A 17,834-nucleotide genomic window follows, 5' to 3' on the forward strand; every position below is an offset into this window, starting at 1 on the left:
TATCTTTTGGAATTATGGCCAAAAAGTTCAACCTTGGTTTCATCAGAACATAACACCTTTTCCCAGAAGCTTTTGGGAGACTTCAGATGTGTTTTTGCAAAATGTAGCCTGGCTTGGATGTTTTTCTTCATAAGAAAAGGCTTTCGTCTTGACACTCTACCCCATAGCCTAGACATATGAAGAATACGGGAGATTGTTGTCACATGTACCACACAGCCAGTACTTGCCAGATATTCCTGCAGCTCCTTTAATGTTGCCGTAGGCCTCTTGGTAGCCTCTCAGACCAGTTTTCTTCTTGTCTTTTCATAAATTTTGGAGGGACGTCCAGTTCTTGGTAATGTCACTGTTGTGCCATATTTTCTCCACTTGATGATGAAATTCTTTTGTACCCTTCTCCTGAATGATCCCTTTTAACAATGAGATCCCTCTGATTCTTTGGAAGCTCTCTGTGGACCATGGCTTTTGCTGTGGGATGCGACTGAGAAAATTTCAGGAAAGACCAACTAGAACAGCTGAACTTTATTTGGGGTTGATCAGAGGCACTTTAAATGATGGCAGGTGTATGCTGACTCCTATTTAACATGATTTTGAATGTGATTGCTTAATTCTGAACACAGCTACATCCCCAGTTATAAGGGTGTGTACACTTATGCAACCACATTATTTTAGTTTTTTTTTTCTTCCCTTCACTTTTAAAAGATTTCAGTTTGTTTTTCATTTGAGTGGTACAGTTTATAGGTCACATTAAAGGTGGAAAAAGTTCTGAAATTATTTATCTTTCTCATTTTTTTTACAGCACAAAAACCTGACATTTTGACAGGGGTGTGTAGACTTTTTATATCCACTGTATATAAAAAGGAGTTTCTGTGTGTCTGTCTGGACGTCTGTCTGTTCTTTATGCGTGACCAAACGACTGAACCGATCTTCCCCAAATTTGGCACACAGGTACATTAGGTGTCTGGGAAGATTTTAGACTGGGTCTTAGCTCTCTAGGACGTACCGTTCCTGAGATGTTCCCAAAATTTATTTGTATTAGCCAATTCAAGCCTGCAAGTCTTTCTCTTCAAATCCTTACTGCCATACACACAGTTTTACTCCAGCTTTCCATAACAACCCAGCCATTTTTCTTCACTGCTGTAGGTCAACTTTAGGCTAGGGCTACTGGATGACAATAAGTCGCAAGACACATAGGGCACAACTACGCTGCTACATGCATCCATCTTGGATGTATTTTTTACGACTGTCGTATCACATTTTGTGAATGTTAAACGGGTGGTGTCACGGGGTTCCGAAGGTGCACTCGGTCCCCCATTGCCCGCAGAACTGTTGCTTAGCTTTTGGAATGAGGTTCTGTGTTTGACCTCATTCCCAGGGCGGCTTTACTAGCTGGGTGGCTCCTTGCTCCTAAGTCTGCCTTGAGCGCCGAGCTGATCACTCGGTGCTCGACTGGTTGGTCTGTCGGTCATGTGACGCTGGCCACGTCACATGACCCTCACTCCCCACTATAAATACAGGCAGCCTGCTGGCTACAGGTTGCCTGTTAATTTCTTGGTTCCTGGCTATTTGTTGGACTGCTGAATACTTACCTGATCCTGTTCCTTGACCATCCTTTTGCCTGATCCTCCTGTACTGCGCATCCGTCCTGGTATTGTGACCTCGGCTCCCACCTGACTACTCTCTTAGGACTCCTCTTGTACTTCTCTGCTCTCCTGGTATTTATGACCCCGGCTTCTCCTGACAATTCTCTGCTTGCTCCATTTGTACTTTGCAGCTTTCCTGGTATTGACTCGGTCCGTTCACGTCCTGTTGTTTGTCTGTCTGTCATCCCTGCACTTACTCCAAGTTAGGGATTGCCGTCCAGTTGTCCCCTGTCATTAGGACTCGCGAGGCAAGTAGGCAGGGCCAGGGGTAAGGGTGGAGCGCAGTGGTCACTTCCCTTCCCCCTGTGTGTGTGTGTACGCGACCGTTACAGATTAACAGGCCCAATAACCACTGTATTATGAATCCTCTGGTGACCCTGACTGACTATGTCTCTAATCTGACGCAGATGGTGCAGGAGTTAGGGGAAAAACTCAGCTCTTTTGAGTTAGGGCAAGGCTCTTCCACTCCTCAGGCCTCCAGTCCGCATTTTGAGCCCCAGATTAAGCTCCCAGAAACCTTTTCTGGAGACCGGAAGAAGTTTCTCTCTTTTAAGGAGAGTTGTAAACTTTACTTCCGTTTGCGCCCCGTGTCCTCTGGGCCCGAGAGTCAACGCGTGGGCATTATCATTTCCCGATTACAGGGTGATCCCCAGGACTGGGCGTTCTCTTTACCTGCTGGCGCCAGTTGTTTATATTCTGTGGAGGGGTTCTTTCAGGCCCTAGGTACCCTCTATGATGAACCAGACAGAGCTCTAGTAGCCGAGACGGCTCTAAAGGCACTGGTTCAGGGCAATTTACCAGCGGAGGATTATTGCACCCAATTCAGAAGGTTGTGTGTCCCCTCAGGATGGAACGAACCAGCCCTGAAGAGTCAGTTCAGGTCAGGTCTGTCTGATAAATTAAAGGATCTTCTGGTCAGTTATCAACTTCCAGAGACCTTAGAGGAGATGATGACCCTTGTTGTCCGACTTGACCGACGGGTTAGAGAGAGACGACAGGAAAAACAGTTCTCTTCCCAGATGGTGGTCCAGCCAGAGGCCTATCCCAGAGACAATGCTGAGGTCTCCACCGAGGAACCCATGCAGGTTGGCATGACCCGAGGGAATCTTCGCCGCAGACGTGGAGAATGCTTTTACTGTGGAGATTCTGACCATTGGATCAACCAGTGTCCTAAGAAGGTCCTCTCTGTCAAGTCTCCTAAGGCAAGGCAACCTAAAGACCAGGTACAGCCTGAATTTTCTAAATGTAAGCTTTCGGTACTGTGAGACAGTGACAGGTCTCACTCAGGTTAGAGGCAAGGAAGGGGTGGATAGTGTGGTCCACACCCCTGTTCCACCACACGTGAGAGAAGCTGGAGGTAATCAGCCTGGCATAAGGCACCTCCCAGAGTGTCAGAAAGGGGGAAGTGTGTTACCTGTAGACAGAGGCCTGGAGGCTCTGTCTGTGTGGTCTCAGCTGGGCAAGGCTGAGGGACCACAAGGCTGGGAGATAGCCTGGAGTTGGGGGACGCAGCGACGCCTGGGAGGGTCGCAGGGCCATAGTCAGGCAGACTACTGAGCACCAATCCCCCACAAGAAATACTGAACTGGAGACAGTGGGCGTACTGTGCTCTGTACAGCCAGGAGGCTGTGGGACATTGGCTGACAAAGCCGCATGTGTTCACAGGGTGTGAACTGTGACTTTAGGTGAGTCAGGATATTATTATATGTTTAGTTAGAGCCCAGCCGGGCAGGTGTTTATTTTGTACCTTTTATGTTTGGATTGCTGAGGAGCCAAATAAAGTAATGTTTGGACCAGAAACTTGGTGTCTGGCGACGATATTTGTGTGAATCACCCCCGGAGAAGAGCTAAACCCCCACAATTGGTGTCGGATGCGGGCAGGTGTCCCTGCTGATAAGTAAAAATGCTGGAAGCCTGCTAGTTTGCAGAGCAGAGACTGCTGGTGTTAAACTCGACTTTTTTTTTTCTGTGGTGCAAACAGTGCAGGATTTAAAGGGCCAGAAGCCCAGTACAAGAGACTGAGCAGTGGAAATGGCTGCAAAATGGTATAGCCCGTGGGAGAAATCCTGCAAGTTAGTGATCGGCGGAATCCCGCTGGGGGTCAGTCTAGACTCCCGCCAGCATGTGTCTCGGGTCCTGCCTGGAATTCTGGACTTTGTAACAAGGGGGTCAGAGACCAAAACTATGGTGTCACTGACCTTTGTGACGGACTATGGCTCTGTGCAATGGGAGCTGTTAAAATGTGAGACACTGGAAGTGGAATTTGTACTGGGCAAGGACTTTCCATTGTTTGGGCAGTTGTGGAGCGGAGTTCCTGATAAAAGGCAAAGGTATGCCGTTGCCAAGGGCAACCGTCGGGAAGACAAAGAGGTTGAGAGCGGCGCGGTTCTCAGGAGTGCAAATCTTCCCTGCGACTGTGTCCGGAGTCCTGGAGAGGGAGTGCGGAGGTGCAGTAAAGCTGTTGCTAGGAGCAACCACAACCTTGATGAGTCCGCGGGAGAGAATGTCACTGCTTTACCAGAATGGTGGATTACAAAGGGTAAGACTGTTCCTGTTATTAACTATGTAGCAGAGCCAGTGACAGTGAGCCGGCGGCAGGGGATACCTGCTGGGCCGGTAGGTAATAAGTCTGTGTCTGGACAGGCGGATAAGCCTGCTGTGATTGTTCCCTCGCAGAAATCTACAGGGGAGAAGGTTTCTGTGTTACCTCAGTTGCCCATGACCAAAGCTAGTTTTGGGATGACAAGGATCCGGGATCCCATGCTAGCCCGGGTAAGAGATAGCACAATATTGAAACCTGAGACTGGTAAAATATTAAAGGTGCTGGACAGTCGTGCGATAAAGGACTATCCGCTGATTTTCACTGAGCGTGAGACTCCCATGAAAACAGAGACTGATGAATTTGATGATACAGATATGCTCATGCATGAGGGAGTGTTGGGCCGTGATATCGGGTTGTTGCTGTGGAGTAATGGAGACACTTCTGCAGATAGTGATGAAACTCCTGCAGAACCTGTACCTGTCCCTTTAAGTGAGGATCTAAGGGAGTTGCACTTTGACCTGCATGGGGAAAGAATATTGACCATTGGAAACAATGGTGCTGGTCAAGTGCAAAGTGATGGTGACAAAAGTGCGGAAATGCATAAGGAAAATATGATGTCATATGAAATATGTGGTGACAGTGATATAACTTTTCCGTTGCAGGTTGTGGTCAGGGGAGAAGCGCCCCCTGGTGGTAAAAATGTAAATGATGATGAAGCTTTATTTTCTGCATCTGCTATGTTTCATGAAGCGCGATATGACGTAATCGAAAGGTTTGAAGACATGCATATAAGTAGTGTGGAGCAAAGCCCAGCTCCAGCTCAGTGTTTGAAGGTGCAGGAAAATATGATAGGGCTAGAGGGTGTACCGCACGTACCAGAGGTGGAAATGCAGTCCCCACAATGTTGGTTGGTTACTAAGGAAGTGTCCCAGGTGGGGATTAGCTCATCGGTGCCCCTAGAGGTCAGAATTAATAATGACACGAGCGGTATAGGTGACGTATGTGCTGTGACCGATAGCAACCCAGAGAGTGAAGCTACCATGTCAAGGTCCTGTGAAACAAAGGTGGTTACTAGTAGTGACCAGACAGTTATATATGACGAGATGAGAATTAAGTCGGGTGACGTCATCCTAGGGTCTGAAGCCCATATCCAGACAGTTGTAGATGACCTGACACGACAGTACAGCTGCAAACAGGAGGATGATCTCTCTCTCTCCTCACGCTCCCTAGAAACGTTAGAGACGGGACTAGCTGTCTTCACAGAGCAACTGAAGAAAATTTCAGAAAGGGCAAAGAAAGAGAATGGTGATACTCCTACATCTGCTGCAGCAGAGCCGAGCAAGGAGCAGCTGGAACCGGAGGCCCAAAAGCGGGGCACTTCCCACAAGCTTGTGCAAAAAGCTGAAAAGAAACTGCTGAAAAACATGGAGTTGGTGGTTCAGCACCTGGAGAAACAGGGTGTGACATACAAAAAGGGGGAGAAAACCAAGAACAAACTTCAGCGAGGATTGGATGATCTGATGGTGGACCTGGACCACCAGAAGCAAGTTATGTCTAATCCAGCGAAGAAACAGGAGAAATGTGACTGGCTCCTAGCTGAAGAGAAATACATCTCGGCTCGATATGGTGAAAAACGTGACCAAACAGAGACTGATGCTTGGGAAAAGGAGACCAAGGCCCTCTCCTTGGCTAAAGCCCTGGAAAAAGCGCTTGAGGAGCATGCTGAATTGGAGAGGCTGAACAAGCAACTCAGAGCAGAGAATGAAAATCTCATGAGCTTAAAAGATGAGTTGGAGAAATCTAAGTGTGCTCTCAAACAGCAGGTGGAAGGTGAGAAACCTGAAGAGGAGAGTTCTCTGGAAGATATCAAGAAGCCAGAGCCTGTTAAAAATGGGACTGGAGAGGGTGGCACTGTGGTGCTGGCTGTGGCAGAGAAGATGGAAGATGCTTCTGCTAAACCAGATGATGGGGCTGATGTGGATGCCGAAGACCTCAGACCCGTGGTAGCGTGTAGCCTAGGCCTGGAAGACGTCCCCTCTGCATACAAGGCCTTTCAAATAGCCAGCAGCCTGCTGGGGAAGAAGTACGAGGAGGTGAACGATCAGTTTTCGGATCCGGGCTATTACAATGGGCTGTATCTCCTGAATCCTCCACAAAATGAGAACAGGGTCCTGGGTGAGCCTCTGGAGAAAATGACAGAAGACGAGGAGTCTGCTGAAGACCCTGGTGCCTCCTGCCTCGATGAGGGGGAGGGGTTAACAGGGCAAGTGTATGGTGCCATGTCCGAGAAGGATGAGAAGGCGGTCAAAGAGACTGGAGACTTCAAGAAGACAAAGACTGAAAAAGTTAAGGCCGATATGCTGGTTGACATGAAGTCCCCAGGTTCTACAGAGACCAAAGTTAAGCCAAAGGGAGCCGCGACCGAAGTGGAAAAAGCCGCTAAAGAAGCAGAGGTCTCTAAAACTGTCATAGTAGCTGGTGTAACTACTGTTGGAAAGAAGGAAGAAGTGACCCAGATGCACGTAAAAGAAGCGAGTAGGGGCAAGCATGCTCTGCTGAAGGAGCCCTGCAAAGCAAAGGAGAAAGTGTCGGGATATGACTATGACTGGGAACAGTTTAGGCAAGAGCTGCAGCAGTCCAAGAAAGGACGTGAGGCGCATGTACAAGAGCCAGAGGATCTAAAAAGAGAGAGAGATCAAAATATACGACAGCGCATCATCATCTCTTGGGAAAGAGTAAGAAAAGAATATCTGGCCATGAGATGGGCACATGAGGCCTTTAGGCAGTTTCTGTTATGCAAGATGTTGGTTTTGGTGATGAACCAAGCTCTGCTGGCGTGGGTCTGGCAGAACAAAGGGAAGGTACGTGTCACCGAGGTTCCTGGCCTCGGTGAAATAAGAACAGGTAATTTTCTGTGTCAGCGGCAGCTAGTGCTCGCTGACACTGGGTTACTTAGTGTGGCTGTAAAGCCAATCTGGGCCGGTTCTTATTGGGAGCAGCCAAAGAGCAGGGTGGGTGGCTGTTCCCCACGTCCAGGCCAGGTCGATACCCTCTCACCAGCCTCCCGTGGTTATGCAGGTGTTCACCCTCACGGGCTTGAACAAAGGGGGGGATATGTGAGACAGTGACAGGTCTCACTCAGGTTAGAGGCAAGGAAGGGGTGGATAGTGTGGTCCACACCCCTGTTCCACCACACGTGAGAGAAGCTGGAGGTAATCAGCCTGGCATAAGGCACCTCCCAGAGTGTCAGAAAGGGGGAAGTGTGTTACCTGTAGACAGAGGCCTGGAGGCTCTGTCTGTGTGGTCTCAGCTGGGCAAGGCTGAGGGACCACAAGGCTGGGAGATAGCCTGGAGTTGGGGGACGCAGCGACGCCTGGGAGGGTCGCAGGGCCATAGTCAGGCAGACTACTGAGCCCCAATCCCCCACAAGAAATACTGAACTGGAGACAGTGGGCGTACTGTGCTCTGTACAGCCAGGAGGCTGTGGGACATTGGCTGACAAAGCCGCATGTGTTCACAGGGTGTGAACTGTGACTTTAGGTGAGTCAGGATATTATTATATGTTTAGTTAGAGCCCAGCCGGGCAGGTGTTTATTTTGTACCTTTATGTTTGGATTGCTGAGGAGCCAAATAAAGTGATGTTTGGACCAGAAACTTGGTGTCTGGCGACGATATTTGTGTGAATCACCCCCGGAGAAGAGCTAAACCCCCACAGTACCCATTACGATTTCTCTGGGAGTAGATAAATGGGCGGGTAAGGCCTTTATTGATTCTGGCTCAGCGGCTAGCTTTATTGACTCTGAGTATGCTGTTAGATTAGGTATTCCTATGTTTTCCTTACCAACTCTTATCCATGTCATGGCTATTGATGCTACTCCTCTTATTGGTGGTACGGTGAGCTTATGTACCTTGGAGATTTCTCTAACCGTGGGTGTGTGCCACTCAGAGAGATGTTTGCTTCTAGTCCTGGAGAACCTACCTGCTGAGGTGGTACTAGGGTTGCCTTGGCTCCGACTACATAACCCCACTATAGATTGGTCCAATGGGGAGTTGGTGAGATGGGGGCCTAAGTGTGACTCGTGCCTGTCCGTGGTACAGGCTGGGGTCTCAGTAAAGTCTGATACTTTACCCTCTGTTGTTAGAGAATATTCTGATGTATTCTCATCACCAACCCCAGAGGTTCTACCCCGCCATAGACCTTATGATTGTACCATAGAGCTAGTAGAGAGGGCCAAGTTTCCTAAAGGACGAATTTATAATCTTTCTATGCCCGAACGCAAGGCCATGGAAGATTATATTAAGGAGAGCCTTGGTAAAGGGCATATTAGACCTTCTGTCTCTCCTATGGGGGCGGGGTTTTTCTTCGTTAAGAAAAAAGATGGTGGTCTTAGGCCATGTATCGATTACCGGAGATTAAATAAAATCACTGTCCAGAATAGATACTCCCTCCCATTGATTCCGGATTTATTTAACCAGGTCCTGGGGGCAACCTGGTTTTCCAAACTTGACCTGAAAGGGGCATACAATCTAATCCGAATCAAGGAGGGAGACGAATGGAAGACTGCGTTCAATACTCCGGTAGGACACTTTGAATATCAGGTGATGCCTTTTGGACTCAGCAATGCCCCAGCTGTGTTCCAAAACTTCATGAATGACATTCTTAGGGAATTCTTAGGTAAATTTGTTATTGTCTATCTTGACGACATTTTGATATTCTCTCCTGACTTCGAATCCCATGTGTCTCATGTTAGACAAGTATTAGAGGTGTTGAGGGAGAATCAGCTATCCGCTAAACAAGAGAAATGTGTCTTTGGTGTGCAGGAGATTCTGTTTCTAGGGCATGTTCTGACTCCTCACGCCTTCAAGATGGATCCTGGTAAGGTACTAGCAATTAAGGAATGGGTAAGACCTTCATCCTTAAAGGCCTTACAACGGTTCTTAGGTTTTGCCAATTACTATCGTAAATTTATTATGAATTTTTCCGTAATTGCTAAACCGTTGACCGACCTTACTAAGAAAGGGGCGGATTTGGAGAATTGGTCTACTGAGGCCATTTCTTCATTTGAAAAATTAAAAAAGGCATTCAGTAGCGCTCCCATTCTGATCCAGCCTGATCAGGAGAAACCTTTTTATTGTGGAGGTGGATGCGTCCGAGGACGGCGCAGGAGCAGTTCTTTCACAAGGTCCTGCCAGCCTCACTAATCTGAGACCATGTGCCTTCTTCTCCAGGAAATTCTCTCCCACGGAGAGAAACTACGACATAGGGAATAGGGAGCTGCTGGCCATTAAATGGGCATTTGAGGAGTGGAGGCATTTTCTGGAGGGGGCAAGGCATTGTGTAACTGTTGTCACTGACCATAAAAACCTTATGTTTCTCGAGTCTGCTAAGAGGTTGAATCCCCGTCAAGCCAGATGGGCTCTGTTTTTTACTCGTTTTGATTTTTCCATCACGTTCAGGCCGGGAAGTAAAAATGTGAAGGCGGACGCATTATCTCGGAGCTTCCAGGCTTTTCAACCTACTGAGGTACCACCTGAATCCATCCTACCAGCAAAAATCTTCTTAGCAGCTCTTGCCCAGGATATCTCGGCTCGCATTAGGTCGGAACAACATCTGGCACTGGTATCCACCCCAACAGATAAGTTGTTTGTTCCCGTACAATTTCGTCTCCAGCTGTTGGGTGAGTGTCACGATTCTGCCTTTTGTGGACATCCGGGTGTTGAGGGCACTAAGGATCTGGTTTCTAGATCTTATTGGTGGCCCACTCTAACTAGGGATGTCAAGTCCTATGTGTCAGCCTGTGAGGTTTGTGCCAGGTCCAAGACACCTAGGACTCGCCCTGCTGGTAACCTACGACCCCTACCCATTCCCAGTAGACCCTGGTCCCATATCTCGATGGACTTTATAACTGACCTACCGCTGGCGGAGGGTAAGACTGTAGTGTGGGTAGTGGTGGATAGGTTTAGCAAGATGGTCCATTTCATTCCCCTGTCTAAACTCCCGAATGCCAAAACCCTGGCGTCTATTTTTGTGAAAGAAATTGTTCGATTGCATGGTATCCCGGAAAATATTGTTTCGGACAGGGGTGTGCAGTTTGTGTCCAAATTCTGGAGGGCCTTCTGTCAAAGATGTAAAATTTTGTTGTCTTTTTCTTCCGCCTACCATCCTGAGAGTAATGGGCAGACTGAACGCCTTAATCAGTCTGTGGAACAATTCTTGAGGTTGTATGTTGCTGATGACCAGCAATTATGGGTCAAATTCCTTCCATTGGCTGAATTTGCCCAGAATAACCGTGTCAATTCTTCTGCTGGGGTCTCCCCTTTCTTTTGTAACCATGGTTTTCATCCCCGTTTTCATTCTGGGTCGTCCGTCTCCTCCTCTAACCCTGAAGCTGATAAACTCTCCTCCGAACTGTGCACAGTTTGGGCCCGGGTTCAATCGAACCTAGAAAAGGCTCAATGTTCTCAAAAACTCAAGGCCGATAGGAGACGTTCAAGGGGGGTAAACTTTCAGGTTGGGGATAAAGTATGGTTGTCCTCCAAGAATCTATTCTCAAGGTAACTTCTAAAAAATTTGCTCCTCGTTTTATTGGACCATATAAGATCACGGAAGTGATTAACCCGGTATCTTTTAGGTTGGAGCTGCCTGAGTCATTCCACATTCATAATGTGTTCCATAAATCTCTGCTTAAAAAATATTTTGAACCGGTAGTACCATCAAAAGCCTCGCCTCCGCCAGTTCTTGTTAATGATGCTGTCGAGTATGTGGTGTCTAAAATAGTGGATGTCAGGAAGGTGCGTAATTCCTTGCAGTACCTGATTCACTGGAAGGGGTATGGACCTGAAGAGAGATCTTGGGTACCTGCCAGGGAGGTTCATGCTCCTAGACTTGTTCGTAAATTTCATTTAGAACACCCTGAAAAGCCATCGCCTGAAGTCTTGGGTCCGGTGGCCCCTCGTAAAAGGGGGGGTACTGTCACAGGGGTTCCGAAGGTGCACTCGGTCCCCCATTGCCCGCAGAACTGTTGCTTAGCTTTTGGAATGAGGTTCTGTGTTTGACCTCATTCCCAGGGCGGCTTTACTAGCTGGGTGGCTCCTTGCTCCTAAGTCTGCCTTGAGCGCCGAGCTGATCACTCGGTGCTCGACTGGTTGGTCTGTCGGTCATGTGACGCTGGCCACGTCACATGACCCTCACTCCCCACTATAAATACAGGCAGCCTGCTGGCTACAGGTTGCCTGTTAATTTCTTGGTTCCTGGTATTTGTTGGACTGCTGAATACTTACCTGATCCTGTTCCTTGACCATCCTTTTGCCTGATCCTCCTGTACTGCGCATCCGTCCTGGTATTGTGACCTCGGCTCCCACCTGACTACTCTCTTAGGACTCCTCTTGTACTTCTCTGCTCTCCTGGTATTTATGACCCCGGCTTCTCCTGACAATTCTCTGCTTGCTCCATTTGTACTTTGCAGCTTTCCTGGTATTGACTCGGTCCTTTCACGTCCTGTTGTTTGTTTGTCTGTCATCCCTGCACTTACTCCAAGTTAGGGATTGCCGTCCAGTTGTCCTCTGTCATTAGGACTCGCGAGGCAAGTAGGCAGGGCCAGGGGTAAGGGTGGAGCGCAGTGGTCACTTCCCTTCCCCCTGTGTGTGTGTGTACGCGACCGTTACAGGTGGGCACTGTGGAGGTCACTGTTAAAGGGGCGGCACTATGGAGGTCACTGTTAAAGGGGCGGGAACTGTGGAGGTCACTATTAAAGAGGCAGGGCACTGTAAAGGTCACTGTTAAAGGGGCGGTCACTGTGGAGGTCACTGTTAAAGGGGAGGTCACTGTGAAGGTCACTGTTAAAGGGGCGGGTGCTGTGGAGGTCACTGTTAAAGGGGCGAGTGCTGTGAAGGTCACTGTTAAAGAGGCAGGCGCTGTTCAGGTCACTGTTAAAGGGGCGGACACTATTGAGGTCACTGTAAAAGGGGCGGGCGCTGTGGAGGTCACTGTAAAATAGGCAGACACTGTGGATGTTACTGTTAAAGGGGCAGGGCGCTGTGGTGGTCACTGTTAAAGGGGTGTACACTGTGGAGGTCACTGTTAAGGGGGCAGAGGCCACTATTAAAGGGGCAACTGCTGTGGAGGTCACTGTTAAGGCAGCAGGGTATTGTGAGGTCACTGTTAAGGCATCGGGGTACTGTGGAGGTCACTGTTAAGGGGGTGGGCCCCTGAAGAGGTCACTGTCAAGGGAGTAGGGTGCTATGAAACTCACTTATTAAAGGGGTGGGCTGCTATGAAGGTCAAAGTTAATGGGATGGGCTGCTGTGCAGGTCCCATTTTAAAGTGGCAGGGCACTGTGGGGGGGCCAGTGTTAAGGTGTGGGGGACTGTGGAGTTCGCTGTTAAAGGGTCGGAGTACTGTAGAGGTCACTGTTATGGGGGATACTGTTGATATCTTTTAACGACACACAGAAACATTAAATGAAATAGATAAAATATACCTGCGCGAATCCGGGTCCGTCTGCTAGTAAGTATATACACACTAGTGATTATCGAGCACCAAAGTATTCGGGTGTTCGGCCCAAACACATTGCTATATTCGAGCACCCGAGTATAATGGAAGTCAATGGTAGATAACCAGGCACCACCTGCTCTGATGAAGGGAGGGTGCCTGGTCCATTGGAAAAAGTCAGAAAGTGACAAACACCACCAAAATGGATTGGGAACATCATGGGGACGATGTCTGGATGCATCTTGGACTCCCAGGTCGCTGCTGGGAACCATGTTGTACGCCACTTTTACAGACTGACAAAAACATGCACAAAACCCCCAAAAAATATTTACAGGAAAAATTTTTAGGAAACATTCTTTCCTGTATATTCAATTGTATATGAAGTGCAAGTGCTGCAAAAAATTACATTTAAGAGGCACTCCGAAACAGCCTGTATATAACATAAAGGAGGGCCTCATTCACATTGTGGCACAATTGTTCAGGTAGTTGGACTCCTACACTCATAAAGCCTATGCACTAAGTGAAAGGGCTGCCAAAAATGACAAGGAACCGGTACTCCAAAACACCCTTTTGTTACACATAAAGGAGGGCATAATACACACCCTTGAAAAATTATGATTGCTGGTGACCCTCAAAAACATTTGGAGCAAGGGCCTGCTGATCTGACCATCTAAAACCTTAGGGGCGAGGGCCTGCTGCCGCATTGGTGACTCTAGATAACCTCTGGGCGATTGTACGTCACCGTGACAGCAAGGATCCTTTTGGGTGTCTATCAACTTTCGATGTTCTTTTCTGCACCTACCATGGTGATGATGGGTAACGGGGAATTAGGGTTCGATGCCGGAGAGGGAGCTTGAAAAAGGGATACCACATCCAGGGGAGATCAATGGCTGAAATCTGATTGGCTGTTGTTGCCTTGCCACTTTTTTTTCATAATTGTGAGCCACCCAGAGAGGGTGGGTCAAGTTATTAAAGTACAAGATTCCAAGGAAGGCAGCAGGCGTGCAGCAATTATCCACTCCCGACTCGGGGAAGTAGTGATGATAAATAACAATACGGCACTCCTAAGTGGTCCTGTTAATGGAATGAGTACACTTTCCGTTAACAAGGATCTATTGGAGGGCAAGTCTGGTGCCAGCAGTCAACTTGCTCCCGGCCTCCACAATGTTCACCCAGTGTGCCATCATGGTGAGGATTGTGTTGACCAGACTCTTGGCTACTGACTGGACTTGTAGGTGAGGGCCTGCTGCCGCTTTGTTGACTCTAGATAACTTCTAGGCGATCGCACGTCCCCGTTATCTGCCCTTTCAACTTTAAAGCAATTTTTCAACAAGGACCTTCTGGTATAGCACAGTTTTGCTTGTCTTTTCCACCAGAGGAATGAGAGATGAGAAGTTCTCTTTGTAGCGGGGGTCGAGAAGGGTGAATAACCAGTAATCCGTGTTGTCTAAAATGCGTATAATGCGCTGGCCATGGGAAAGGCCGCCTAACATAAAGTCAGCCATGTGTGCCAGAGTACCAACAGGCAAGACTTCTCTGTCGTCATCAGAAGGTGACCTGGATCTGCGGGTCAAGAGCCGCTTTACCCCCCCAAAAAGCTATCATCCCATTGAGACATTTGTTCATCTTGTCAATAAAGAAATACAACAGAAGTTGGACATAATAAAGAGGGGTGATCTTTCGATTATGCAGAATATTACCACAGAAGAAAGGAGAGCTTTGCGCGATTTGATGGGGGATAAGTCCCTTATTGTGAAACCCGCCTATAAAGGCGGATCGATTGTGATCATGTATAAGGTTAAATATTTACAAGAAGTTTATCGCCAACTGTCCGACACTGACACCTATAGGAAATTGGATCACAACCCAGTTTTTCGAATTAAGGAAAAGAACATGGGGTTGGTGACCGAATATAAGGCTCAGGGAATCATCGACGAGAAATTGAGCGAATTTTTGGTCAATCACTCACCGGTGACACCTGTGTTCTACATATTGCCAAAGGTGCATAAAACCTTGATAAATCCACCAGGCCGACCCATTGTGGCTTCGATTGATTCAGTGCTATCACCTTTGGCAATAGTGTTGGAAAAGGCGTTTACTCCATTAGTTAAGAATACACGTTCTTTTCTTTTGGATACGTCTAATTTTTTGCAGGTGATTAGAGATTTGGAAAATATACTTGAGGATAGTTGGTTGGTAACCATTGCGTAATGAGCTTATATACGTCAATTGAACATCAAAAAGGTATAGTAGCAATTACATCTGCATTAGAACAGAGTAATTTTTCTGCTGAACAATAGCGATTTTTTCTCGATTTGTTGAAGGTAGTTCTTTATGAGAACTATTTTCTTTTTGGAGATAATTTTTACTGGCAGCAGCATGGGACGGCGATGGGTGCGAATGTGGCCCCGCCCTACGCAAATATTTATATGTCGTCGTTTGAACAGTGCTTTGTACAGGGAGTGCAGAATTATTAGGCAAATGAGTATTTTGACCACATCATCCTCTTTATGCATGTTGTCTTACTCCAAGCTATATAGGCTCGAAAGCCTACTACCAATTAAGCATATTAGGTGATGTGCATCTCTGTAATGAGAAGGGGTGTGGTCTAATGACATCAACACCCTATATTAGGTGTGCATAATTATTAGGCAACTTCCTTTCCTTTGGCAAAATGGGTCAAAAGAAGGACTTGACAGGCTCAGAAAAGTCAAAAATAGTGAGATATCTTGCAGAGGGATGCAGCACTCTTAAAATTGCAAAGCTTCTGAAGTGTGATCATCGAACAATCAAGCGTTTCATTCAAAATAGTCAACAGGGTCGCAAGAAGCGTGTGGAAAAACCAAGGCGCAAAATAACTGCCCATGAACTGAGAAAAGTCAAGCGTGCAGCTGCCAAGATGCCACTTGCCTCCAGTTTGGCCATATTTCAGAGCTGCAACATCACTGGAGTGCCCAAAAGCACAAGGTGTGCAATACTGAGAGACATGGCCAAGGTAAGAAAGGCTGAAAGACGACCACCACTGAACAAGACACACAAGCTGAAACGTCAAGACTGGGCCAAGAAATATCTCAAGACTGATTTTTCTAAGGTTTTATGGACTGATGAAATGAGAGTGAGTCTTGATGGGCCAGATGGATGGGCCCGTGGCTGGATTGGTAAAGGGCAGAGAGCTCCAGTCTGACTCAGACACCAGCAAGGTGGAGGTGGAGTACTGGTTTGGGCTGGTATCATCAAAGATGAGCTTGTGGGGCCTTTTCGGGTTCAGGATGGAGTCAAGCTCAACTCCCAGTCCTACTGCCAGTTTCTGGATAACACCTTCTTCAAGCAGTGGTACAGGAAGAAGTCTGCATCCTTCAAGAAAAACATGATTTTCATGCAGGACAATGCTCCATCACATGCGTCCAAGTACTCCACAGCGTGGCTGGCAAGAAAGGGTATAAAAGAAGAAAATCTAATGACATGGCCTCCTTGTTCACCTGATCTGAACCCCATTGAGAACCTGTGGTCCATCATCAAATGTGAGATTTACAAGGAGGGAAAACAGTACACCTCTCTGAACAGTGTCTGGGAGGCTGTGGTTGCTGCTGCACGCAATGTTGATGGTGAACAGATCAAAACACTGACAGAATCCATGGATGGCAGGCTTTTGAGTGTCCTTGCAAAGAAAGGTGGCTATATTGGTCACTGATTTGTTTTTGTTTTGTTTTTGAATGTCAGAAATGTATATTTGTGAATGTTGAGATGTTATATTGGTTTCACTGGTAAAAATAAATAATTGAAATGGGTATATATTTGTTTTTTGTTAAGTTGCCTAATAATTATGCACAGTAATAGTCACCTGCACACACAGATATCCCCCTAAAATAGCTAAAACAAAAAACAAACTAAAAACTACTTCCAAAAATATTCAGCTTTGATATTAATGAGTTTTTTGGGTTCATTGAGAACATGGTTGTTGTTCAATAATAAAATTAATCCTCAAAAATACAACTTGCCTAATAATTCTGCACTCCCTGTATATCCGAATGAGTATTTTCAAAAATTCGCACTAGTATGGAAATGGTTTATCGATGACATTTTTTGCGTGTGGGCGGGGCCACTCGCACCCCTCCTCCAGCTGTTTGAACATCTGAATGGGGTCTGGGAGGAATTAAAATTCACCATTACATAAGATCAGACATCTGTGCATTTTCTAGATGTCACAATACTCAAGCAGGAAGGGGGAATTTTATGCACTGATTTATATCGAAAAAATACAGACAGGAATAGTATCCTGCATTATCGCAGTGCACATCCTCCTTCTCTTAAAAAATCTATTCCAAAATCGCAATATATGAGAGTGAAGAAGATTGTGACAGATTCGAAAATGCAGGATGTGAGGGTGAACGAGATGACGTCTGGAGAGAGGTTATCCTCGTGATATTTTATCCACAGCAATAAGTGCTAATGGGGTACGAACTCCACCAAGAGATAACAGTAAGCGCTTAGCACTTATACATAAATATCATCCACTGAATCAGCAACTGGACAATGTGGTGCGCAAACATTGGCATATTTCGGAGAAGGCGTACCCCACTATAGTGGAATTTAAAAACCCACCACTTATATGTAATTGACGCAATCCAAGTTTGAGAGATCATCTCGTTCGCTCAGATATTGGCACTATGGAGATGGCCCCATCACAGAGTACACTCACTAATCAGAAGGGAGGAACTTTCCCTTGTCTCCACTGTATGCAATGCAGCAATGTGCAGAAAGGTCAGTATTTTCAACATCCACAGACAGGAAAATCCTATAAAATCAAGTGTTATTATACATGCGAAACAACAAATGTTGTATATTTAATCAAGTGCCCTTGCGGCATGTTGTATATAGGGGAGACAATGCAGAAAGTAAAAGACCGGATCAACAAACACAAATCGACAATAAGGAACAATAATCTTTTATTCCCTATACCGTTACATTTCCATAATCACAATCATTCCATATCACAATTGAAATACCAAGTCATTGAGCGTGTACATTTACCACGGAGAGGGGGGGATCTGAAAAAGTTGTTACTCAAAAGGAAAGCGTTCTGGATCCACACCCTTGATACTTTATATCCCAAGGGTCTGAATAGGGATTATGAGGTGATGTGTTTTTAATTAGATTTTTT

The sequence above is a fragment of the Bufo bufo genome, chromosome 4 (assembly GCF_905171765.1).
Source record: "Bufo bufo chromosome 4, aBufBuf1.1, whole genome shotgun sequence".
NCBI classification, from domain to species: domain Eukaryota; kingdom Metazoa; phylum Chordata; class Amphibia; order Anura; family Bufonidae; genus Bufo; species Bufo bufo.